Genomic DNA, 8,136 nt, shown 5'->3' with positions numbered 1-8,136 from the left:
AAACTTTTAATTTGGGTCTTTCTCCTACACTGTCCGCGCAGATTTTTCCGAAAGTGTCACTCATTGATAAAATGTTTGACTGATTAAGACCCTGTATTACACTTGTGCGCTACATGTGATTCAAATTCTATAAAATATTGTCGTTGCTCTAAAATAACATTATTAAAACTGTAGCGGAGGATTTGTGGGCAGTGCGGTTTTGGCTGGGGGGTTCTATGACTATGGGATTATTTATAAATATAAGGGACTTTGTTTAAGTAATGCAACACATTTCATCCCCGCCAGTTTCGAGTGAAAAAATGCAGAAATTGTTGCGAGACATCGAGCAACATTCCTACTTCTGTTCCTACAGTTTCATGAAATTCCGATAGCCTTCAAAATTGAGTCTGTAACAGAGTGCGTTCCAAGCACAGACGTGTCATAAAGTTTCTTTTGCCTAGAACCGCTCAGCCACTGTGGCGAACAAAGGACCAATAACTTTATGATTGGTACTCATGGCCGCTACCACTAGAACCACAGGCGCGCTTTTGACTGTAAAAGATCACCCACAATTGTAGGCTTCTAGTGGAGCGTCAAAGAGTTCTCCGTCAGACACTTTGATGTAGTGCTTATGTCAGTTCTAACAGTACGCTGTAAGTAGAAATGCAAATATCCTATGTGCCTATGTAGTCTCATGATTTCATACCAAATTTTTTGATATTTCTCACATGTTTTTTTAATATTTATTCGTTTCTTCTGTATTCTGCATATGCTTTTGTTGCTTACTCAACCAAATGTGGCTTGCCACGTTTTTATGTCATCCAACTTTGACACAAAGCCCCAACCTAGCCATACGCGTTCCTCTAAGTGGAAACACTAACTCTAAAACGCATGGACTGCTGTTGGAGGTAGTACATTGACGTTACTTTGCTGCAAACACGAAGTTACAGTACTTCGAGGATAGGCTTCCGACTCCATCGACCCACCGAAAGCACAGGCATCGTTGGAGGTGGGAGCGATAGCACTGGTGAATGAACGGTTACAGAAATGTATCCCAAGAGTTTATCATCATCTGTCGAGCAGACCTAGACGAGTACCTATTAAAGTTTTTCGTATAAGTATCTCCCCCCCCCCCCTTTCCGTGGTGCATTGGGAGCGAGAGTGATGTTGATCAGATGGTATTGAACATGAAGTCTTTCAGGTTGTAACTCCTAAAATTAGAATAGGTAGTATTAAATATTTAGCTGGATGTATACATGGTGTGGAAGACGGTAGCTGTAATGGTTTTCTCCGCAATGGTTGGACCTAATCTCACTAAACTCTACTTAAAACTAACAGTCAGGAACGATAATGGTTTGTGAAGCAATGCGCTTTATATTTCGTATTCCATACTGCATATCCAGATGACCGTTTATAGATCACAAGCAAATCAGTGTAGAAAATATTAGTGAGAGTAAATCTGAGGATGAAAATAACAACTAAGCATCTGCTCTACAGGGTCTGATTGGTTGCGATGTAGAATAAATTTTGCCTTCCTGATACGAATTGGAGACAATAACTGTCGAGCAGGCCTATTAAAATTACCAAATTTGTACACCTAAGATCGTTCCGCAATTTGTGAACTGGAGGTCAGTAATACCAGCTCCGAAAGACCTGATCGTAATGTCTTTTCTGAATATGACTCCTAAAATTCGAATACATCTTCTATTTTTAGCTGTCTGTGTACGCGTTGTGGAAGATAATAGTTTTAATGGATTATATAGTAATGGTCAGATGCAGTACCTTAATACTCTACTTGGTTCAAATGGCTCTGAGCACTATGGGACTTAACATCGGAGGTCATCAGTTCCCTAGAACTTAGAACTACGTAAACCAAGTGAACCTAAGGACATCACATAGATCCATGCTCGAGGCAGGATTCGAACCTACGACCGTAGCGGTCGCGCGGTTCCAGACTGAAGCCTCTAGGACCACTCGGCCACACCGGCAGGCGATACTCTACTTAAAAAGAGACAATCAGGATCTATAATGGCACGATACTTTCTGCAGAATTAAGACTGGGAGACTAACTTCCTTATGCTCTCTCGGCTATTGTTGGTAGAAACGGTTTTCCAGGTGTGTCATTGTCCCATTGCATAGTGCTAAAGTCAGTATGGTGATAGCTATGATTGGTCTTCGAATCAATAATTATTTATCCTGTACGTAACACGGTTAGGGTTACCGTGGTTGTTTTATAACAAAATACGAAATTTTTATCCACAGTCTTGAGAACTTCACCAAGTTAGTTTGAGGTCTGTAGGCTACAATTATTGCATGAGCTACTTCCATGGAAGTCTATTTCTTAAATGACGGTCCAGTGCTTATATACATTTAATTCCGAAGAAATATTAAACACAGGAGAAGTCGTTCGCTTAGTAAGAAGTGTGTTACAGCAACAAGCGAGTCACCGCTAAGAAGTCGGCAACCTTATGATCTTGGCTGATCATAGCCCTGTCCTTTCTTCTTGGTAGGAACCAGTGTATCAGTCTGTCTCGTGATACATCGATTGTAATGTAACACTATATACATTGCCAGAACACCTTTTGTTAATGTGTCGCTTCACAATTCATATTTATCTCAATACGTTTCTCTCGTTGTAAATCGACTTTATAAAATATCACTCTGCAGAGGGACTCTACAAGCGTTCCTCTCAGATGTATTAGACGTTGGGTTGTCGGATTTCTAACGATATGTGAGTATTCGTGGTAGAATCTTAACGTCCTACACCTGCTGATACTGTAGTAATGAGTACAAGTATGGAGTGATTTTGCTACCAACCAATGCTTTTCTCGTTAATACCACTGTAAGCAGCAGCCCGCAGGTGTGTAATATAAATGCTCCAGGCACTGTGCACTTACCAGCTCTAGAGAGAGATAAAGAATAACGACATTAAGTACAACGATCCAGGCATTTATTAAACTCACCTGCTGCAAAGGAGGAGCTCTGATTACATGTACTACAAGAAAAAATATGGAACTTGTAAGATGAGTATATAAATTACCAATATCGCTCTGCCTTCACGATGAAAGCATACGCCGAGACCGTCACGGACCGGCTCCATCCACTCTGGCATCTCCGACTCTAAATTCCGGTATTCATGACTAAACTAAGTCGACAATTGAAGTGGACGTCAGACGGTTGGGACGTGGGGGGGGGGGGGGGGGAGGGGTTGGGAGGGTGGTGGTGGTGGGGGGGGGGGGAACTGCATGCTAGTCGGTAGTGAATGATGGTGGGGTAATGGTTTGTGGTAGATGATGTTCAGCGTCGAATGATGGTCAATTTAGAATGATGGTTATCGACGCTTGCAGACCACACTTGACGAGCGATATACGAGTTGACATGTGCAAGGTTCGCAAAGTGACTCCACCTAGGCGGTGCAGCGCGCCTGCAGACTAGTGATGGTTCGGCCCATGTCAGACGCCGCTGACGAGTTGCTGTGATCGCAGATGAGTGTCTGCGGTCTCGGGATTTACGCAGAGCCGGTTTTGTCCTCGAGCCGTATAGGACGTGCACAAGTGTCTGCTGCGGGCCCTTACGTCACACGGCAGTGGTGCGCAGAGGAAACGTTGAATGGTATTTGGTGGAATTGTTACTGCTGCTGGTGCAACACACCTGATAGCCACTGACAGTGTGCATAGGAAATATGTTGTAAAAAAAAAAAAATACAGGACAGCAGATTAAGGCTCGTCATATGTTATTCGTTTGCAGTGTAAAGGGTAAACTGAATACATTTAATGATATTTTAGAGTGACGTGAAACGTATCAATATAATTACGTGTGAGTATTCTGCGGTCAGTTTGCGTTTCGTGTTTGCAACCTGCAGTAATCTGTCATCAGTTCCGGCGCCTTGCAGTAATGGTGGTTCTGGTCAGAGCTGTTAGCGGACAGTGTCTGCACAAACCTCCATGATCGTGGAGCAGCCTCTAGCACCAGTTCGGTCGACACAGCAACCGTGTAAACACTTGACAAAACGAACTGTCACAAATCGGTTACTTTAAGGACAGCTCGGAGTCACATGCGCTGTAGCCTGTTATATGCGTTATGTAGGGTGCGTATTTATGATCTCTTTATGTTGGTTACGCGAGGTTTCTCACAATACTTTTAATTTGTTTGTTTCTGAAGCTGTGCATATATTTATCATTTTTCATGATTGTACATAATTAGGGCATCCAACAACAGGATAATACTTGCTCCTTCCACACCAACAGCTCAGCTTTTCCCCATCAATTTGGGAGGCGAAAAACCTTTGATGTCACTGTTTCGAGCGCCTTCTGGTGGTGGTACTATTATATAAATATCTGGACAGGTTTGAACTGGCAACTGGCCTTGTCATGTGGGGCGATGCGGAAAACCCATGATGTTCACAATTTTGAATGCCCTGTGGTGGAGATATTCCGAATTAGGCCAGTTGCCCCTGCATGTCAATGTGAGCATACACTTAGAAAAAGTTGGGAGCCGGGGGTGGTGGGGTGGAAGGGCGCGTGTTGTTGTGCAGTCGTCTTCAGTCATGATAACATCTGCACATCCCCACGAATGATTAAATAAAGAAAACAGCAACCACTGTTCTTGCACTCTAGCAGCTCAGATCGGGCTGAGCTTGTCCTTCCAATTCCGAGATTGGGGTGGAGAGGGAGGGGGCGGCGGTGTTTTGAACTTGACCAGTCGACCCTCACTCATGTCCCATCCAGAATTCCACAGTGTTGTATAAATAGCCTGCCAGGTTTGAACTGGCATCTGATCTATGTCGAGGAGGGGGGAGGGGGGAGGAGGTAGGAAAACCCATTAGATCACAATTTTAAGTGCCCTTTGGTGGTGGTTTTGTGGATTAGTTTAGTCGGTCTGAGGTCTGTGAAAGAGTTCAGGTCGCTGCAACCTCGTCTGTTTGGCTGCAATTATTATTAGTTCTGCATATTATTACACACAAGGTATAACGGAATAATATTATCTACCTCCTGGACCAATGGTAATTGCATCTTGCACTGCCAGACCCCAGCTATAACGGCAGGCAGCGGGCAGCCCTGTGATAACCTGTCAGCGGTTCTTATCGCAGTGCAGTGGCTCTGTGATCCCTATCACTCAGCATAGTGCAGTAACGGTGTTTTCTAGTATCGCACATCTGCTCTGAGCTATTAGCAGACGGTGCGTATATTATTATAGACTCCATTTGTGGTATGTAGTAAACGTGTATGTGATCTGTAGGGGAATTTCTGTAGGTGGACTTAAGGTGAGGAATATTGTTTTCTGTTGTATTTCACGAATTTATGTACGATCTGTAGGAGAGATTTTTGATAACCTTTCCGCAATACGTTATTGGATCTGTAGCTACGTTTTTTAATATTTTTACATTGATGATACATAGCAGTTTAATTAGTATATACCATTGCCAGACGTAATACTTCCTCCTTCTTGAGCTTTCCCCACCAATTTCTGGTGGTGTAGGAAAATTTCCCAACACATTATAAAAAAAAGCAAACCAGTTTTCTTCCGCGGAGTAAGGGAGAGAGGTGCGGCTAGGAGGATTGGAAGGGGGAGGGTTGAGGATTGGGGTAAGAGACTCGAGGGTAAGATGAGATGAAACTAATGACGTTACCTGGTGATCTCATCAGTGCGACATGAATACATCTGCTGGAGCACTTGAATAAATTTGCTTACATTGCAGACTGCCAAAGTACGAAGGTTGGTCATCTACTACTTTCATTTAGTTTTATTGTTCGCTCTTGGTCTTTGGTCATGTTGGTATTACCCTCTTTTCCCTACGGGTTACGCCTGTTTTTTCTGAATATTTCGAACATCTTGCACCATTTTACGTTGACGAACACGTTTTCTAACTTGCCAAATCCTACAAGCATATTTGAATTTTTTCAGACTTGCTTCCATTATCAAGGGCAACGACAGAACTCCCTCTCTGGTTCTTTTATCTTTCATAGAGTGAAAGTCGAAGTCATCTAACACATCCTCACTTTTCTTTTCCATCCTTCTGTATGTTATTCACATTATCACTTAGGATGGATGAACTGTTAAGCTGATTACGCAGTAGGTCTCACACTTATTAGCATTGCTGTATTCCAGATTGTGTGGACATAGTTTTCCCAAAAGTCTGACGGTATGTCACCACTCTCTTAGATTCTACACACTAACATGAATAGTTGTTTGGCTATCACTTCCCCCAGTGTTTGTAGAAAATCTGTCGGAATGTTATCTATCCGTTTTGTCTTTTTTGATGTTATGTCTTTCAAAGCTCTATTAAGTTCTGACTAATAATAGATCTCCCATCACTTCCATATCGACCCCAACTTTTCTTCTGTCACTTCCCCCTCATCTAAACCTTCTTTCTAACTATCCACTGTAGCCTCTGTATTTAATAGTGCAATTCCCATTGCACCCTCAGTGTTGTCGCTCCTGTTATTAATATCACACCAGGCTGTTTCAATTTTTCTGTAATTTCTTTTTCGATATCTGTATTGTCTGTTTACTTCGTTTCTATGTGATTTATCTGTACTTCTGTGATTCCTTGAAATTTTTGTATGTCCTTCTTTCGTCAATAGATTGATATATGTTCTGTTACCCAAAAGTTCTTCGCAGTTAGTTCTCTATTGTCTATGTTTGTCTTTACAACAACAGTGATGCTCTCATCACTGATGTTGGAAGCACGAACTTAGATACTAGAAAGTTAACTAAGAAGAACTAAATTGTGGTCACTGTCTCTGTCTGTTCCTGGATACGCCTTACAACCAAATAACTTTTCGAAATTTCTCTCTAACGATGGCGTAATACATTTGGAACCCTCTTGTGTCTCCAGGCCTTATCAAATTTATACCTCCTCCTACTGTTTTCTTAAACAGACTATTCACTATTACTGGTTGAAATGTATTGCAGAACTCTATTACCCTTCCCCTTCTCTCATTCCTACCACTAAGACCTTATTCTCCCGTCACCCCTTTTTCCACTCCTTCCTCTACAACAGTATACCAATCTCCGACTGCTATTACCTTTTTCACCTCCCTGTATGTTCAGAATTACCTATTCGATATCCTCTTATACTTATTTATCTGTTCATCTTTTGCTTATAATACCCGCATGTGTAGCTGAACTATTGGTGCTGATATTGGTTTGCTATCGATTCTGATGAGAACATCACTATCACGGAAATATAAGTCTCTGCCTTACTTTCGAATTGATAACGAATCATACTCCCATGATACCATTTTCTACTGCTGTTGTTATTTCTTTACATTCACCTGACCATAAATCCTTTTCTTTTTTCCATTTCACTACAATGAGCAGCACTGTATCTGTATTGAGTCACTGCAATTCTTCTTTCAGATTTTCTTGCTTTCCTACTACGATCAAACTTATGATATTCTCTGCTCCCACATTTAGAATATTATCCCGTCGTTGACTATTCCATCTTTTCCTTATGGTCCCCTAAAACTTGCTAGTCCCCTTCCAGAGATCCAAATGGCGATAATTCATAATGTGTCACAGATAGATAGTTCAGTATGACACTTTTTCAATCACAGGCTACATGTACTGCGGAGGCACTTAACTAGACTTTAATGCAGTGGTTTCCATTGCCATATGCGTCGTCAGGCCAGTGTTCCTTGTTGATTCGTCCATCTTTTACTGGCAGTTTCCCAACCCAAGGGCAATAGAATTTCAGTAGTGGTTTGATTGACACCAGGGACCCGAGACGTGTTGATTACTAGTTAAAAACGCTATCTCCAGACCGCGGGAGCAGAACAAATTTAAATTCGCAGGTAAGTAGTAACCTAAATGGTCACAAACATGACGACGTACAGCACCCCGCCGTATGTGGTACTTCATAAGACAGCGAAACAAGACACACAGTTTTATAGAATGGCCGAAGTCTGCTGGAATAAGGGTTTTTCACCTCAGTTACATTCCCAAATTACTGTAATATACTTAGAACTGCCCTCAGCTAGCAGCCATAATTTACTAAATTCTCCCGCCACTTGTGTTTAACACTGAATACTGGAATGTAGTAGATCACAGTGTTTCTCTGCTGATGATCTATCAAATGTCCTTAAAACATGCATCATTGTTGCCCAATCCCCAAATAAATACAAAAAATACTACTACAGATACTGAAGGAAGCAG

The sequence above is a fragment of the Schistocerca gregaria genome, chromosome 3 (assembly GCF_023897955.1).
Source record: "Schistocerca gregaria isolate iqSchGreg1 chromosome 3, iqSchGreg1.2, whole genome shotgun sequence".
Lineage (NCBI taxonomy): Eukaryota > Metazoa > Arthropoda > Insecta > Orthoptera > Acrididae > Schistocerca > Schistocerca gregaria.
The sequence above is the reverse complement of the archived record's forward strand: the minus strand, read 5'-3'. Positions refer to the sequence as shown.